Source organism: Emys orbicularis, chromosome 19, assembly GCF_028017835.1.
Source record: "Emys orbicularis isolate rEmyOrb1 chromosome 19, rEmyOrb1.hap1, whole genome shotgun sequence".
Classification (NCBI taxonomy): Eukaryota; Metazoa; Chordata; order Testudines; family Emydidae; genus Emys; species Emys orbicularis.
In genome coordinates this window covers 21,887,798-21,907,215 of record NC_088701.1, presented here as the reverse complement: position 1 = coordinate 21,907,215, position 19,418 = coordinate 21,887,798, and positions in this window count along the sequence as shown.

Genomic DNA, 19,418 nt, shown 5'->3' with positions numbered 1-19,418 from the left:
CTGGGGAAGGAGGGTAAATCCCCCCCCCCACTGGCACTGCACCAACTGGGCCCTGATCCCAAGCAGGAGCTGAGGGGGATGCCCCACCTGGGCAGGTGAGACCCACCCCCACCCCTGTTCCCTGGGGCTTTGCCCAGCCCAGGTTGGCCGGTGCCAAGGGAGGGCAGCTCCAACCCCCCTCTCCCGGGACACGCCTCCCCAGCCAGCCCCGTCTCCCACAGCCCCCCGGCTCCCCGCGCTTGGGAAAGGCCGGCCTTGAGGGGCTGAGTTCTGAGGGACTCAACCGGGGTCTCCGCACGGTCGGTTTGCTCTGGGCCCGGGTGGAGCAGGCGGGTGCCGGGGGTGACCTGGGCCCTATGGAAGGTCACATACAGGATCTGACCTTTGCCGCCAGGGCTCCGGGGTGCCAGGCGCTTTCTTTGCACAGGGAAACTCACCCCAGGAGGGGTCAGCCCACGTCTCCAGCTGGGCGCTAAGCGCCCCCCCCCCCCCATCCCTCACCACAGAGAGTCTAGAGGGACTGGTCCATACAGCCAGCCCCGGGGCTGGGCACCCCCCCACCCCCCTGCCAGGGCTCCGACACGCAGGATTTGACAAGGCCGATAAAACGCGCCTCTCCACCATATGCCAGCCTGCGTGCCGGGGCCTTTCTCATCCAAGCAAAGCACAGGTACATTTGCTGCTGGGCTTCCAAATGGCGCCGGAGCGGGTTATAACTGATGGGGCTATCAACTGGGGGGGCGGGGGGGGGGGGGGATTCTGCCTTGTGCGGGTACGAGGGACCCTTTTCTTTGGCGCTTACCCAGCTGTGCTGCCTGCTGGGTTAGAGACTGGCAGGTAGGACTCCTGGGTTCTACCCCCAGCTCTGGGAGGGGAGTGGGGTCTAGCAGTCAGAGATGTGGGGGGCTGGGAATCAGTACTCCTGGGTTCCATTCCCAGTTCTGAGTAGGGGTGTGTGGACTAGTGGTTAGAGCAGGACTCCTGACTTCTGTTCCCAGCTCCGGCTGTGTCCATTTGACATCATCCTCCCCGCCCTCTTTGCCTCAGTTTCCCCGTCTGTAAAATGGGGCCAAGACCACCCGCTCTCCTTTGCTGAGCGCTTTGCGGCCTGACGCTGACAAGTGCAAATGGTTTGTGTTATGATTTGTTGTGACACCTTCCCCCTCTGTTTGCCTGGGTCCCCCCCCTCGCAATCCCTCACCCCCTTTTTGATAAATGACATAATGCATAATTTACATTTAGCCATGCAAATTTCCCCGGCAGTAACAGATGCTGCCGTGCATATGGAAAACAGCTATTTGTATCCATTTACTCTTAACAAAAGATTTGTAGATTGACAGAACGTCTGCCTGAAAGAAAGAGCCAGGCAACTATTATACGGCTCGGCAAATGAGCAAGGAACAGACCCCAGTTTGCTTTAAAGTTGGCTCTAATTAGTTTTTTAATATTCCACGTAGCGGGCGGATAATATTTTCTAATGGTTATTTACAATGGGGCGAGAGAGAGGCGGGCGGCTGGAAAAGCAGAGTGTGTGCCCCGTCTAGTCCCACGGCCGGGCCTTGTGAAGAACACAGGTGGGCTAAGGGAACTCCGCCGTCCCCAGTACGGCCCGGTGAGCCCGCTGAGTACGGCCTGGCACAATGCAGGCAGGGGCCACGCAGGGCTGACCTATTCTGTAGGTGCCCCACCATCCTTATCCACAGCCCCCAAGTAATTCAGCCTTGGCTGCCTGCTACCAGCTTGCAACCCCCTGTTATCTATGGCTCCCCCCCCCCGCCATCACCCATCAATCCTGACCCACAACCCCGTTATCCCAGCCCTGGGCTCCCTGCCCCTCAAAGCTCTGCCAAGACCCCTGTGATGAAGTGGGGGGGGGGGGTTCCTGGTATTTTCCTTGGTTTTTCCAATGATTTGCATGCTGAGGGGGTGGGACTCAGTTTCCCTGAGCGTTACTGGTTTAACGAGGGGATGGGAGAGGGAGTTTGTTGTTACAGAGGGCCAGCGACGGACCCCGGCCAATGACCTGGAGAATGGACACCCCAGTGACTGGTGACCAGGAGGCCCAGCTCGGGAGTCACAACCAACCCCAGGGACCGTACGGGGCCAAGAGCGGGCTCGATCTGTGAGTCTGTCACAGCCACTCAATCCCGACCCACAGTGCAGGCACACGCAGCCCCCCCCCCCCCCCCACCCGCTCTTCCAGCCCCCCACCCGCCGGATCTGCCGCTGCCCCTCCGCCGTGACCTCATTTCTTCCAGCAAAGTCTGAAAGGACAAAGGGGAGAACGTCGCAGGCGTGCGCAGAAATAAATAAACAAAGCTTGACTCGCAGCCAGCGGCGCCGTGCGGAGCCCTTTGTCGGTATAATTAGAGTTTTGAAATCGAATTGATCAAGTGCCACTCCCCAAGACAAATTGCATCCTCCGCTCCCTCGGCGCTTCTCCTGCGCGCCCAGCCGGCCCGGGAGAGCAAAGCCAGCTTCCCGCTCCCTGGAAAAACAAGCAGGGCAAGAGCCAGCCGAGATCTCTCCACCCCGGCTGCGGCGCTCGGCGAGCAGGGGGACACCGCGAGCTTTCCAGCTGCTGAGACACGCCTCTTAATTGACTGGGGGGAATAGCTAGGTCTTTTTATTGAGGGGGGGACATAAAGCACTGAAAATTAAACAGCATGGGGCTGGTGGGCTCAGGGAGTATGGGGCCTTTTCCCCTCTAGGGGGCGCTGGTGGGGGAGTGTTTGGCTCCGGGGGGTGGGGAATGGGGCACGGGGCCTTTTCCCCTCTAGGGGGCGCTGGTGGGGGAGTGTTTGGCTGGGGGGGGGTGGGGAATGGGGCACGGGGCCTTTTCCCCTCTAGGGGGCACTGGTGGGGGAGTGTTTGGCTGGGGGGGGTGGGGAATGGGGCACGGGGCCTTTTCCCCTCTAGGGGGCGCTGGTGGGGGAGTGTTTGGCTCTGGGGGGTGGGGAATGGGGCATGGGGCCTTTTCCCCTCTAGGGGGCGCTGGTGGGGGAGTGTTCGGCTCAGGGGGGTGAGGAATGGGGCATGGGGCCTTTTCCCCTGTAGGGGGCGCTGGTGGGGGAGTGTTCGGCTCCGGGGGGTGGAGAATGGGGCATGGAGCCTTTTCTCCTCTAGGGGGCGCTGGTGGGGGAGTGTTTGGCTGGGGGGGGGTGAGGAATGGGGCACGGGGCCTTTTCCCCTCTAGGGGGCGCTGGTGGGGGAGTGTTTGGCTGGGGGGGGGTGAGGAATGGGGCACGGGGCCTTTTCCCCTCTAGGGGGCGCTGGTGGGGGAGTGTTTGGCTCCGGGGGGTGGGGAATGGGGCATGGGGCCTTTTCCCCTCTATGGGGCGCTGGTGGGGGAGTGTTTGGCTCCGGGGGGTGAGGAATGGGGCATCCCCTCTAGGGGGCGATGGTGGGGGAGTGTTCAGCTCAGGGGGCTGGGGAATGGGGCCTTTTCCCCTCTAGGGGGTGCTGGTGGGGGTAGGGTTGCCAACCCTCCAGGATTGTCCTGGAGTCTCCAGGATTTAAAGATTAATCTTTAATGAAAGATGATGTCATGTGATGAAACCTCCAGGAATACGTCCAACCAAAACTGACACCCCTAGCTGGGGGCGAGCCTTCGGCTCAGGGGGGTGGAGAATGGGGTATGGGGCTCTGTATTTCTAGGGCACGCCATACAGTCTGGCCCCAGGTTTGGTGGCCACTGCTGTAACCTACTGGAGAAAGCTCCCCTCGCAAAGCTGGGAAGAGAACCCAGGAGTCCTGGGCAGCAGAAACTTGCGGGGGGGCGTGGGGAGCCTTTACCTCTGCACCACTGGGGCCAATTAATTAACCTGGTCCCGCCAGAGTGAACTGGAGATTTTTGCTACACAGCTCCTGCCCCAGCTGCTTTGGGGTGCCCATGGCCCGTGCGCAGCGCTACTGGGTAATGGAGGCGGGCGCACAAAAAAACCAACAAATTTCAGTTTGGAAATGTTATTGTGGCACTTCCTGGGAGTTGTAGTTCAGGTGCATCATGTGCCCATTTTGCTCTATGGGCTGGTCCCCCTGGTCAGACTACATCTCCCATGATGCACGATGGTCTCCCCTCCTTTTTAAGAGGAGGTGGGGCTCAGGGGAATCCCTGTTTTGGTGCATCATGGGAGATGTAGTCCACTTGAGGAGCCCAGCACATAGAGCAGCTGTGGGCAAACTATGGCCCACGGGACACCAGCTGATTTAATCCGACCCTTGAGCTCCAGCCTGGGACCGGGGTCGGGGGCAGCTCTGCGCAGCTCCCGGAAGCAGCGGCATGTCCCCGCTCCGGCTCCTACATTTAGAGGCAGCCAGGAGGTGCCACGGTGCTGTTCCTGCCCCAAGCGACACCCACACAGCTCCCATTGGCCGGGAACTGTGGCCAATGGGAGCTGTGGGGGCGGCGCCTGCAGACAGGGCAGCACGCAGAGTCGCCTGGCTGCGCCGCCGCACAGGAGCCGGAGGGGGGACATGCCACTGCTTCTGAGAGCTGCTTGACATAAGTGCCGCCCGGAGCCTGCACCCCTGAGCCCCTCCCGTGCCCCAACCCCCAGCCCCAGCCCTCGCGCCCTCCGAGCCCCTTGATCGAAGCCCAGAGCACCCTCCTGCACCCCAAATCTCTCATCCCCAGCCCCACCCCGGAGCCTGCACCCTCAGATGGAGCCCTGCCTCCCTCCCCCTGGGCATTGGGTTTTTTTTTCCCCCTGAGAAAAGCCTAATTTTTCTGCAGGAGGCAGACGCTAGCTCATGAAAAATCTCCTGGCCTCAGAACCCCAGTTTCCCGTCCAGCCAGCCCTGCCTGAAGATGAAATGCCTCGCCCATTCCAGAGGGCAGGCTGGAGGCAGTCAGGACGCCTGGGTTCCCTTGGCTCAGCCACTGACCTATTGCGTGACCTTGGGCAAGTCTCCGCCCTGCCTCAGTTTCCCCTCTCACTCTTTGTCCATGTGGCAGCTCATGGGGCCTGCTCCTCTATTACCCTGGCGTTTCCCACCTGCCTTCCCTCCCAGCCAGACCCGCGGCTGGATTTCCTGCACGCCAGCCGGCCTCCTCTGCCAGCTGCCTGCTCGATTGTTCATTATTATCATTAGGAGATGTTTTAATTGAGCTTGGCGATTGCCTCCTCTTTGTTAATTACAGGCGATGATTAGCACGCCTCGGGTGCCCGTCCGCCGGCCCGGCGCTGCGAGCCCGGCTGGGAAGGACCCTCGCCCCGGCCCAGGCAGCGGGCCCAGCGATGAATAGCCGCTGGCTAGAGGCTGTCTGAATCCCCGGTTGTTTATGGATTCCCTCCCAAGCGCCGAGTTACCCGCAGATTTGACGGCTCAGCGGTTTCGGGGAAGAACAAGACAACTTGAGACTTTCTCCCTAGAGATGAAAAGAATTACAGCACCTGACCTCAGCAACACACACAGAGACGCACACACACACACACACCAGCCACACAGCCACATACCAGCCACACACACATACACAGAGACACACACACATACACAGAGAGACACACACACACACACGCACCAGCCACACACACACACACAAACACATACACACACGTCAGCCACACAGAGACACACACACATACACAGAGACACACACATACACAGAGACACACACACGTGCACCAGCCACACACACATACACAGAGAGACACACACACACACACGCACCAGCCACACAGAGACACACGCACACACACCAGCCACACACAGACACACACAGACACAGACACACACACCAGCCACGCACACATACACAGAGACACACACACACACACACACACACACACAGACACAGAGAGACACACACACACACACGCCAGCTACACACACATACACACAGAGAGAGAGACACACACACACACAGATACACGTCAGCCACACAGAGAGACACATACACACACACACCAGCCACACACAGAAACACACACGTCAACCACACAGAGACACATGCCAGCCACACACACACACACACACACACACACACACACACACACCCCGAGACACACACGTCAGCCACACAGAGACACACACACATGCCAGCTACACAGTGACACACACACACACCAGCCAACCACACAGACATAAAGACACACACCAGACACACACACACACGCCAGCCACACACACACACACAGACACACACGTCAGCTACACAGAGACACACACACACGCCAGCCAGACACACAGACACAAAGACACACACCAGCCATACAGAGACACGCATACACGCCACACAGATGCACACACACGCCAGCCACACACACACACACACGTACCAGCCAGAGGGGAAAATAAATATTTCCAGTGAGTGTCATTTTCACAGCGACCCGAGGAGGCGAACGCCTCCCCAGTAACTGCACAGCGAGCGGCCGGCCGAGCTCACGGTTCGACACCCCTGTGGTGCGCAGCGAGCCCTGCTCCGCCAGCAGCGATCGGGGCACCCGGACAAGCCCCCGGGGTCGCTGTTTGTAACGCGCGGGCGCCGAGGAGGTCACCGTTTGCCCGGGAAAGCTGCCAGACCCTTCCGGCTGTGACTTGTATTCCGGGAGACACCCCGATCGAGGGCTGGGCCCGGCGCAGACACGGCTTGGGGCCAGAGCCTCAAAGGGATCCAGGCGCCACACGCCCGTAACGGGGGGGATCCCAGGGGAGTTGGGCACCCACAGGCCTTTGAGCACCTGGGCCTTACTATCTAAAGAGACAAGCCAGACAAAGGGTGGGAGGGGAAACTGAGGCAGGGAGCGGGGGAAGCGACTTGCCCGTGATCACACAAGAGGTCTTTGGGAGATCCAGGAATAGACCCCAGGAGTCCTGGCGGCTTGCTCAGGGCCCTACCCACTAGGCTGTACTGCCTAGCGTATCCGTAGGAGGCCAGCCCGTGTAGCAGGGTTTGGGGGCAGCTCGTGGGGTGTGGATCATTAAGCCCAATTGGGAAACATATGGGAAGCCAGAGAAGGGGGTGGGGGGTCTGCGTGCCTCTGTTTCCCCACGTGGGGCCTCTCCCTGCCCCCCACTCCAGGTTCACACAGGGGATCCACCCCAAACCTAATTTACATGAGGAGCATGAGGATGGATCTGCCGGCCTGCTGTGTGCGCACGGAGGGGTAAACGGGACTGCATCGGTCCAGACGCGTCCCCACGATGCCACCACCCAGAGCCAGCCGCTGGCTCGTACATAAAGAAGAGGTGTCGGGGGGAAATGAACATGTCCCAGGGAGACAGGCCAGGGCGCGCGGCGGGACAGGATGACAGGAAACAGGCCCTGCGAATCCGCCCCCCCCCCCCCCGCCACTCCCTGCTTATTAGTGTGTTGTGCGACGACACCCCGTTGTGATGGGAAACGGGGGGGCGGCGCGTGAGTAAAACTGGCTTTGGGGGACCCAGAAAACCAGCAGCAAAGGACACCTGGGTTCTTTCCCTGCCCCTGGGAGGGGAGTGTGCGGCCTGGCGCAGAGCGCGGGGGGGCTGGGAGTCAGGACTCCTGGGTTCTTTCTCTGCTCCTGGGAGGGGAGCGTGCGGCTTGGCACATAGCACGGGGGGGCTGGGAGACAGGACTCCTGGGTTCCGTTCACAGCCAAGTCACTGTGGGACCCCGTGTGGGTCACACACACCCTGCCGTGCGCCACGGTGCCTCAGTTTCCCCATCTGCGAAACGGTGAGAACAGCTCCTCCTGCCTCCCATCCTGCGGCTCTCAGAGCCCCTCGGCTGGAAGGAGCGAGGGTGATTATTAATAATCCTAATAAATTATGGACAGCGGAGAAATTAGAGATGGGAAGAGACCGATTAGCGGCACGATAGCTGCTAAGAATGCATTTGGGACCTGCTATAAACAGTCCGGACGCAGGGAGATAAACCGGGGGAGGGGGTTAGACAGATTTTACTCCAGGCCCCAGTGATGCAACCCCCCCGCCCCCCGTACCACCCAGCAGCCCTGACCACCCCCCATCCTCTGTGCTGCAATAAACTTTGCATCCTGTTGCATTCAGCGGCCCAGCTCAGGGCTCGGCCTTCCCCGAGCTCAGGTGATGGGCGCTACCAGGGGACCCCCATCTGCCAGAGGCAGGCTGGCAGGGCTGGGGGAGGGGGCTCCCCATCTAGGCAGCCCTTGGATCAACATCTCCTAGGAGGGAGATGGACAGGGAGCCTGCCGGCCCTCGGCTCCTCCAACCCCCCGGAGCGGCCAGGGCGGGGCCCGCGTCAGCCGCCCCCCGGATCGCCCTGCTGGGAGCCATCCGGGGACGCCGGCCCAGCAGGCTCCTCGCACGGCAGCTGCCGAGCTGGGTGTTTTACAACCACTCCAAAAATATTAGTCAAGATGAGGGAGGATCGGCGCTCGGAGGAGCGAGGGGTCGGCGCCGCGGATTTATCATCGCGAAGTGGGTTTTTCCTGCTCCCCCTCCCCGTGATGAAGTGCTTCATTAACGGGAGATGCGGCATCTCGGCTGCCGTGCCCAGGGGAGCGGATAGGCCGGCGTCTCCCACGCCTGACAGCTCCGCGGAGCTCCCGCAGCCCCCCGGCTCTGCAGGGACGGGGGAGCCGGGAGCGGGGCCTCACCTGGGTCATTGCTACCAATCAGAACGTCTCCCTCCGTCCGCAGCGTCGCTCGCCCCCTTCTCCGAAGGGGGATACTGAGGCACCGAGCAGGGAGCAGGACCCAGAACGCCCCAGGGCCAGACAAGTGCTCTATCCACTAGGCCACCCAGCCCTGATCAGGACCCCATTGCACCAGGCGCTGCCCAGACAGACAGACAGTCCCTGCCTCACGCGTGGACAGACAGACAGACAGCCCCTGCCTTGCCACGCAGACAGACAGACAGCCCCTGCCTCGCCGCGCAGACAGACAGACAGCCCCTGCCTCGCCGCGCAGACAGACAGACAGACAGACAGCCCCTGCCTCACACGCAGACAGACAGACAGACAGACAGCCCCTGCCTCGCCGCGCAGACAGACAGCCCCTGCCTCGCCGCGCAGACAGACGGACGGACAGCCCCTGCCTCACACGCGGACAGACAGACAGACAGCCCCTGCCTTGCCGCGCAGATAGACAGACAGACAGCCCCTGCCTCACTGTGCAGACAGACAGACAGACGGACAGACAGCCCCTGCCTCGCCACGCAGACAGACGGACGGACAGCCCCTGCCTCACACGCGGACAGACAGACAGACAGACAGCCCCTGCCTCGCCGCGCAGACAGACGGACAGACAGACAGACAGACAGGCAGGCAGACAGATGGACGGACAGACAGGCAGACGGACGGATAGACGGACAGGCAGATGGACAGACAGACGGACGGATAGACGGACAGGCAGGCAGGTGATTCTCAGGCCGGCGCAGAGGCAGGGCCTTGGCCCCGGTCCCACAGGAGGGGAGCAGCAGGGGTAGAAATCGAGCCCCAGGTCAGCCCAGCGTGTCGCCCCCCCTCCTAAAGGCTGCACCTCCCACACACAGGCGGGGCGAGGGCGGGTAGCACCAGGACTCCGCTGGCCACGCCCCTGGGCTCCGCTCCCTTGTCCTAGACGGGGTTTCCCACCCGCCAGCGTCTCCGGCGCCACAGGGCCCCCAAAGTCACATGACGACGATACAGATGGATTCGGGGAGGGGAGGCAAAAACAGATGAGGCCCCCCCCCCAACCGTGGGATTCTCATCCCCACATCAAATCGGGGAAACTGAGTGTGACGAAGTGGGGGGTTCTCTTATTTTTTCCAATGGTTTGCACATCGAGGGGGTGGGACTCAGTTTCCCGTAATGATGTGAGGGGAGAGGGAGTTTGAGGGCCAGTGAGGGAACTTGGGACCCCAGCCAATGGCCTGGAGGATGGAGACCCCAGCGACCCGTGACCTGGTGGCCCAGCTGGTTCCAGCCAGTGGGGCACAAAGGATGGCTGAGAAGAGAGGGGGCCCAGGCGACCCTGTTTACGACTGTTTACCTGCAGAGAAGACAATGGACAGAGGCGGGGCCTGGGGCCGGTGATCTCAGATGCCCAGCTGGGAGCAGGGGGGCTCAGAGCTGGAGAGGGGGAGCAGGCAGAGCCCACCTGGATGCAGGGGAGACTGGGATGTGCTGGGCTGAGGGAGGCCAGGCCTGAGGCCCTGAGAGTTTCCTGTGCTGCGTTCAGACGCTCAATAACCCCTCCTGTGTTACGCTGGCCGAGAGTCGCTCCGGGCTAGAGAACAGGGTTGCATTATTCCCTCTGGGAGTGGAGGCCCCGGGGATTCAGAGCGAGGGGACTCCCTGAGGGGGCCCACGGCAGATACAGACGTGCTAAGGCTCAGAGAGGTGCGGCTCCAGGAGGTGGAGGGGCCTAACCCCGGGAGAGAGTGCAACCCCGCGAAGGGCTGTCGCACTGAAGGGGGCACCCCCCACGGAACGCACGGGCCAAGCGTGGGCACATCCTGTGAGTCCGTGACACTGAGCTACCATGACTTCCCCGAGTCTGTGACAGACTTGGGATTGGAACCCAGATCTAGGATTCCAGCCCCCCCGCCCCGCTCTGACCACTCGACCCCACTCCCCTCCCACACCTGGGATAGAACCCAGGAGTCCTGGCTCCCAAGACCCTCTGCTCTAACCCACCAGACTCCCCTTCCCGCAGCAAGGCTAGAACCCAGGAGTCCTGGATCTCAGTTCCCTGCTCCAACCACTGTACCACACATCCCTCCCTCAGAACTGGGAGTGGAATCCAGGAGTCCTGGCTCCCAACCCGAACCCCCCCCCCACTCTAGCCACTAGACCCCACTCCCCTCCCAGCACCAGGATAGAATCCAGGCGTCCTGGCTCCCGCCCACCCTCCTCTGCTCCCATCTCTGCTGTCTAGGTGGCCTGTGGGCGCAAGCTGTTATGTCCAGAGCCTGCCAGAGGCCACCTCACTGCCTCAGTTTCCCTCTATGTAGACCAGGGAGAGCGATACTGCCCCGCAGCCAGGAACAAAGGGATCTTCTGGTGCCACCTGACAGACAACCTCTGTATCGCTAACAGCTCTGCTGGTGCCCCTCAATCCCGACCCGCAGCCCCCTGCTAGTCCAGCTGTGGGTCCCCGCCCCCCAACTCTTAGTAACTGAATCCAGAGGAAGAGTATCTGTGGTACGATCTGGTTTGTCTGTTCTCACATTTCAGGACTCAGGGGGTCAGGAAGGCGCCACAGGCCAACACAATCAGTCACACCCCTGACCGGGGGGGAGCAGAGCTGCCGTTTCTAATCATGGGCTATCGATCACAGCGGCGGGCTGCAGCGAACGGGCCGCTGGCCCGATCCACTTTGGCAAAGCCCCGCCCGCAGAAGGCCAAGCAAACCGAAGCAGCTGCCCAAACAGCTTGGTTCAGAACCCCGCACCCAAGCCCGGCATCTCCGCGTCGCCACTGCTGTGTTTTATTTGGGACTGTCAGACATTTTTCTCCATTATTATTTATTCTTTTCCTTCTTAATGAATCTCCGACTGTCTCCTGGTGTTATATGGGTCGGCTCATACCGGATCGGAGCACGGGGCCACAAATCTTCGGGTCTTTCCGTGTGTGCATGTGGATCTAGCAATCATCAAAAATTCATTCCAACCAAAGCAAACAAACAATAAACAAACAGCCCATAATTAAATGGTGAATTAACGGGGGATATTTCATTTCTCTGCAGAGTTCTGCTGAGAGATGAGAGCGTCGAATGGAGCGGTTTGTCACTACACGGGATGGTATGGGATACACAACGGGTGCTTCGCCTGATGCTGAAATGCAGCCGCTTCTGGGGTGGGGCAGCGGCTTAGAAGCTGCATGGGAAAGCTGCCCAGAGATCCCTCAGCCAGGGCTGAAATGCAGCCGCTTCTGGGGTGGGGCAGCGGCTTAGAAGCTGCATGGGAAAGCTGCCCAGAGATCCCTCAGCCAGGGCTGGAATGCAGCCATTTCTGGGGTGGGCAGAACAGTGGGTTACTAACACAATGACAACCCTGCATAGTATCCTTCACCTGGCACCAAAATGCGGCTACTTCTGGGGCAGCGCCCGGCCCCGTGGTTAACAACCCCCCAGCCACGCTGCCACCACGGGAACGACAAAGGCACCTAGGTGTAAATGCAGAGAAGCAGGGAGGCTGGAAGGCGGCTGGGAGGCCGGGGTTAACAGCACTGACTTGCAATCAGCACTACAGCATCTCTGATGAATTCCAATAATGAGGCCTCTGTTTTCTGTCTCATCCAGAAGATGGAGTTGCAGCGTCTCTCTGAGCACCTGCCTCCAGTTGTTTTTCTGCAGTCGGCAGCTCGTAAAGCTGCCCTCCCCGGCTCCTATTTCACGTTAGGTATTGGCTATTATACGGGGATAATATTTTTTGATTCCCTTCCCCCCCCGCCCCCGGTACTACAGTCGGTTTGATGAGCCCGTCCTCACCAAGCAATTGTGCCTCATTCCCAAGCTGTCACCAGCTCCCAGAGAGAAAAATGAGTTCAGGACAGGTGCAAATGCCGCTTATTCCCTGCAAACCTCACCCAAGCCCTCGGCCTGTCTCCCCGGGTCGTGGCGGGGCACAAGCTCATGCGCCCGCGTCCCCCCTTTTCCCATCGCTCCCCCACCCCCACCTGCAGACAGCGCTCGGAGCGGGGGCAGCAGGGCGCCTGGGTTGCTCCGGGGGACAATTTTTGCATTGCGCTTTGGCGGGTGTGCGAAAGAAAGACGCAGATTCGACGACACCAGCGTCCTGGGCGAAGCTGCGTGGGGTTGACGGGATCGGTTGGGTCGAGAAGCCTTGGGAAAAGAAAAACGGTTTCGATTCTCTGGTCGGAGAAGAGTTTCTGTCCAAAATCTCTGGGCACCTCCCCACGCCCGTTTGCAGCGATCCCAAGCCCAGCCCAGCCCACCCCAAACGCTTTCTCCCCCTTGCCTGCGAACCGAAAAGCCCACCCCTGGCCCAGCCGCAGACCTGGGCTCGCTCCTCGCTTTACTACCTGCGCCAGCTTCTCCTCCTGCTCGCGGGGTTCACCCATTGTGTGCACAGGGCGGGGCACCCTCCAACCCAGCCTCTGCAGGGGGCAGAACCCGGACGCCACCTAGGATGGCCCCTGCCCAGAGGAGGCCACAGCTATACACCCTAAAGGCCAAACAAGTCTTAGCGTGTATATTTCGCACCCCCCCCTCCTTTATTTGCATGACAGCAGCACCAGAGAGCAGGGTGACACACAGCTACCTCCCCCCCTGAGAGCTCATGGATTAAATAGCCTGAGGGTGGAAGGGGGAAACTGAGGCACGGCGAGGGGGTTTGCCCGAAGTCACGTGGCAGAGGCAGGACTGGAACCCAGGTCTCGCGAGCCTCCGCCAGTGCTCTAGCCACCCCACAACGCTGCTCTCCTTGTCTTTGTCTCATTCTCAAGCCGGTCGCCCGGGGCAGCTCGCCCCCCCCGCCAGCCCTGGCGCCCATGCGCGGCGGCACCGGGGTTCGCGCGGGGGCTGCCACTATCTCAAATCCAATTTCCCTCTTGTTTGTGCTGCACAGGGTTTTTCCCCCCCCCCCCTCTCCGCTTTGTTATTTTAATGGATTCTTTATTCCAATCGCCGGTGACACGTCGGGTGGAAGGAGAGATACTGCATCAAATTGGATTCGCCGCGGCTCCCCCCCCGGCTTTCAGGGAGGGGGGCAGAGTGCCATTCCAAATCCAGCTAGCTTAGCCCCTCCTGCCACCACGCTCTGATGGGCACAAGGGGCCCCGGGCCTGGGAGCAGGGGCCCGGTATTAATTGCCATGTGGATCTGGAAACCAATTCAAACCCGTCCCCCCTGCCTTCAAGGGGTCCCGGGGCCAGGCAAACGAGGGGTGCGCCTCATTAGCCTTTGCTGTTTGATGTAAGAGGGACGGGGCAGATGGACCCCCCAGAGCCTGGCTTTGGCTTTGGGGTGTCTCTGAATTGCATTGTGGGATCAAAGGCAGGGGAACGTTACCCCCCCCCCCCGCCCCTGCGTCGGGGTCTCAGTGTCTGCTCCGAGATGGTCGATGTTTTGCGATTCTCCTGGACTCCGCTGGGGCCGGAGGCCTGTGATGTCACCTCTGTGTCATACCCACGTGAGTGATGTCATGCTGGCATAAGTGATGTCACATGGGGGTGCGTTGCGAGGCCTGTGATGTCACTGACGTGTCATCCTGCCCCCGGCGCCGACGTCCCACCGCAAACGTCATCGCACGTCTCCCGGTGAGGTCACCCCGGGGGCATCTCACCCACACCGCTGACATCACGCCCCAGGGCGATGATGTCACACGCACATCAGTGAGGTCATACCTTTGCCAGTTACATCATCGCCACGAGCTGCCAGTGACCCACTTGGGGCCCAAAGAGGAGCCGGGGGCCTGGAATTGCTCCCCCCGTCGCTAATGCGTTGGCGAGCACGCCCGGCCGCCAGCACCGAGGGGATGGGCCCGCCACCATCCATCATCCCCTGGGCGCGCAGACATCAGTTATAACTAGCACCTTCATTTAGGGCCTATTATCAGCGTAATTCCACCCATTAATCAATGGGGCTCAGCCTGGCAAGTGCTGGGAGTCCCCCCCCCCCCCAGCACCCCGGGAACCGCTACTGAAACGAGCAACACGGGCAGGGGAGACCGGGCACGACCAGCCCCTCAGCAGAGCCCCCCGGCACCAGCGGCCGCGCCCCAGGATCACGGGGGGGGGGGGGGGGGAGGGGGGCATCGCGTCACCTGTTGCTCTGCATCTCTGCTCAGTGCCTGTCTTCCCCTCTCCTCGCCTCTCGCCCTGCCAGCACCCGTGGGCCCAACTGCCCCGCTCCAGGGGGTTTGCTTCCTCCCCGATCAGGGCACGTGGGTGGAAGTGAGACTGGGCTAGCAGGGGGCTGCGGGTCGGGAGTGAGGGGCACCGGCAGAGCTGGGGGGAGCCCAGGGTTGGGGCTAGCAGGGGCTGCGGGTCGGGAGTGAGGGGCACCGGCAGAGCTGGGGGGAGCCCAGGGTTGGGGCTAGCAGGGGCTGCGGGTCGGGAGTGAGGGGCACCGGCAGAGCTGGGGGGAGCCCAGGGTTGGGGCTAGCAGGGGCTGCGGGTCGGGAGTGAGGGGCACCGGCAGAGCTGGGGGGAGCCCAGGGTTGGGGCTAGCAGGGGCTGCGGGTCGGGAGTGAGGGGCACCGGCAGAGCTGGGGGGAGCCCAGGGTTGGGGCTAGCAGGGGCTGCGGGTCGGGGGTGAGGGGCACCAGCTGAGCTCCGTGTGTGTGTGTGTGGGGGGGGGCTTGTTCAGATCCAGATTAAAAGCGGGGGAGTGAGGGGGTGGGACTGGGGCAGGCCGGGCGGGTAGGGGCTGGTTCCTTTACTCAGCGGCTGTTGTTGCGATCAAGCAGAAACAGCAGGAGACGTTTTCTGTAACTGAATGTACAATTAACACCAGCTTGGCCCCTGTCCCGAACTATCGATTCCCCCTCCCCCCCCCAAAGTAAAATCCAGGCCCTGGAAGCTGCAGATTCGAAAAGCGCCTTTTATAAATAACCCGGGTCACCAGCTGCCAATTGCTTTAATGCAGCCTCCGTACAATTTAATAAACGTAATAGTGTCTTCCTTCATTGTGACAAAGATACGCGCCCGAGACGGCTGAGCCGAGTGGAACACGCATGCCGGCTGATACACCCTGACACACACACACACACACACACACACACACACACACACACACACACACACACACAGATACCCCTGACATGCACACACATAGATACACTCTGACAGACAGACACACACACAGATACCCCCTGACACACACAGAGAGATACACTCTAACAGACAGACAGACAGCCCCTGACACGCACACCCACCCACAGATACACACTGACACATACACACACACACACACACAAAGATACACCCTGGTAGAGACACACACACGCAGATACACTACGCATGCGCACACACATTCACACACACGCACACACACACCCACAGATACACCCTGACACACACGCATAAATACCCGAGACACACACATACACACGCAGATACACCCTGACATACACATTCACATGCACACACGCACACAGAGATACCCCCCCTCACACACACACACACACACACACACAAAATAAGCAACCACAGGCTCGTGCACCCATCTTGGCTCTACCCGGTTTTGCAAACACTCGTCAATTAAACCTCAAACGCCCCCCCAGGCGGGGAAGTATCCATGTCACTGTCTTATAGGACCTACTAAGGCCACAGATAGAACCCAGGAGTCCTGGCTCCCAGCACCCCCACACCTCCCAGCTCTAACCATAAGGCCCCATTCCCCTCCCAGCCCTAGCCAGGGGGCAAAATCGTCCTGCCAGCGTTAACCCCCCGCCATGCTGGACCCCATGCTGCCCTTTCTGCGCCATTCAGCTCTAGGGCGTCCCCCGCAGCACCACGCCGGCGTCTCCCCCTCCCTGCTAACGACCTGCTCACTGGGGCCGAGCGTACCGGGATGCGGGGGCAGGGAGGGCCAAGGCCTGAGCCCCACCCCCAGGCAGCTGTGGACCGTCCTGCTCCAGAGCCCAAGGGACGCATGTGCTTAACACAAACCTCTGGCTTTTGGGGTGCAGGGGAGATTCGGGGCGGGGGGGAGGGGAGGAGGCCAGTGCCTAGAGCTAAGCACTTTGCTGGATCGGGGCCGAAATGAACAGGATGCAAATTCCCTCCCTGCCCAGCTGTCCCGAGCCAGGCGGGTGGGCACACACGTGTGTGCAGGATACTTGTACACGCCCGCCCGGGTGCTCATGGTCTGGAGGCAAGTCCCGGGATAAGAAGTTACATTCGAATATTAATTCTCTTACCCCTGGAAATCCATTATTAATAATTAGCACCGTCGAGTCAATTACAAGACCCGGCGTGTAGTTCCACGCATCGATTGGACTTGCCGGGCTGTTAATTAAATCTGTTACCGATGCTCTGATCACGGTGGGCGTTGATTCTTGCTAAAGAATGGGCCTTTGTTAGAATATGTAAATCGCACATTTGCACGGCGCGTGTCCCAGGAGGGGCTGCAACCGGGGGCTCCGGATCAACCCCCCCTCGGCAGAGTTGTCTCTGCGGCGTCTCCCAATCCCCAAAATGACGCGTTCGCTAAAACATTTCCAGGCTCCTGCCTTTGGTCCAGGGTTTCTGGGCCCAGTCCTGGCAGCTCGCACGCCCGAACCCACGCTGGCGTGCGTGTGCATAAGGGCACTCCCAGATGTGCATTCACCAATGTGTGCACACGCACACACGCGCCCCGACGCTGACACACGCGTGTGCATAAGGGCACTCCCAGACGTGCATCCACCAATGTGCGCACACGCACACACGTGCCCCGATGCCGGCACACGCATGTGCACTCACCACCTCGGCACACGCAGGCGTAGTGTGCACACGCTTGTGAACACACACAAACGTACACATGCATGCGCACAAATGCATGCTCAAAGAGGGGAGGCGCAGCAGGGACCCACCCCTCCCACCCCTGGGTCGTCCGTGGGGCAGGCAATCAGTCACACCCCTACTTTGCAAAGACCGTTGTGTCCAGGTATTATTGCCCCTATGCAAAGGGAAAAGCTAGATCCCAAAGATCCCTGGAGTGAGCCAGCCCTTGTCCTGAACTGCCCGGGATGCAAAGCCCCTGGGGAGGGCGCGGCGGGAGACAACAGGCCCCTTTCTGCCCAGCTTGGCAGGGCCTGCAAACTCGGTTGCAAGGCAGAGACGGGTAAAACAGACTCCGGAGGCCCAGGCAGAGAGTCAGGAAAGACACCGATGTCCAGGAGCTCTCCTGAGAGCCGGCTTGAAAAAACGCAGCTAGTAAAAGCAGCTGCCTCCCGCCCCGTGTCCTCGCGACGCCAGGAGCCCGGAGCAACAGCCTCCGACTGGCCCAGGTGAATGGCGCAGTTACCGCCGGGACCCAGGCCGCAGGGATGCGCAGAAGGGGGAGGCGGGGAGCGACGGGCATGGGGTGGGCTCGGGGCAGCACGGCGAGCCATTGGGCTGAGCCGGGCGGGGATGGGGATGCAGGAGTGGCTGGACCCCGTGACGACGGCAGGGAGAGATGGAGCTGTGATCTGCTCCATTGCGGCTGGGGGACGACAGGTCTCACCCGCCTCAGAGGGAGGGGGGATCCAGGGCAGGGGGGGCCTCGGGCCTGATCGGGCGAGGAGACGGGACGGCAGGGAGGCGGGGCACCGGGGTTCTGATCCCCCACAGCTGGGAGGCAGGAGCCCGGGATAGATGGGCCCCACCCCAGGCCGGACAGCAGAGCAGCAAGCAGCCCCTGCCCTGTCCCGGGGGGGGGGGGGGGGGTTCAGGGATTGAGGGGGAAATACACAGCCCGGCCCAGGAGGAATCCTGGGCAGCGGGCAACAGCCAGGAGAGGTCCCCCAGCAGCCCCCTGCCCGGGGCAGGGGTCCCCCCCAAAAGCAGGGCTGCCAGCTGGTTTCAGGAGGTGCACGGCGGCCTCTAGTGGCAAGTGTGTGTATAGCTAGGCCGGCTGCAGACATGATCCCCAGAGGTGAGCGCAGTTTGCAGGTCCCTACACAGCAATGGACAGGCTGGGAAAGTGTGTGTGTGTGTGTGTGTGTGTGTGTGTGTGTTCGTTCCTATCCCAGACACCCCCTCACTGTGTGTGGGGCGGCGGGGGCTGCTTTGAGTCTCTGCTCTGCCTGACTTAGACCACGAATTGCGTTAAATTATCCGTCCCCCCACACCCGCCACAGGCCCAGGGCTGGGAGCAGTCACAGCCTGGCAGAGAGGATATCAGCCCCCGGGACATTCTCCCAGGCAAACGGGGGAGCCGCGCACTCGATGAAATCACCATCAGGTGGGTGCCCAACGGGTTGGCAGCCTGAATTCAAGAGTCACTATCAATGGCTCACTGTCTAAGTAGGGGGGTGTCGTGACCGGGGTCCCGCCCCGGGGCTGGTACTAGTCAATATTTTATGAATGACTTGGAGAATGAGGTGGGCAGGGTGCATGGACAATGTGCAGAGGCCCCCACGCAGGGAGGGGTTTCAAGCACTTGGGAGGCCAGGGTTAGATTTCACAATGGGCTGGACGCATTGGAGAACTGGGCTACAATCAATAGGACTCTTGGGAAGGAAAAACCAAGCGCCCAGCTCCACCCTGGGGACTATCTGGGGAGGGGGTGGCACTGCTGCGAAGGAGCCGGGGGGCAGAGCGGCTCACAAACTGAACATGCGTCAGTCGTGCGAAGCGGTTGTGAAAAAGGCTCGTGTCATCCCGGGGTGTGTGAACGGGAGCGTCGTGCGACAGACCCGGGTGGTAACTTCCCGCTCGACTCGGCCCTGGGGAGGCCTCGGCTGGAGTCTGGGCCCGGTTCTGGGCCTGCCTGTTACGAGCGAGATGGATAAATTAGAGGGTCCAGAGGAGAGCGACAAAGACAATTGAAGGGTTCGAACCCCGGAGCTGTGCGGGAAGGTTAAACCCCGGGGCAGG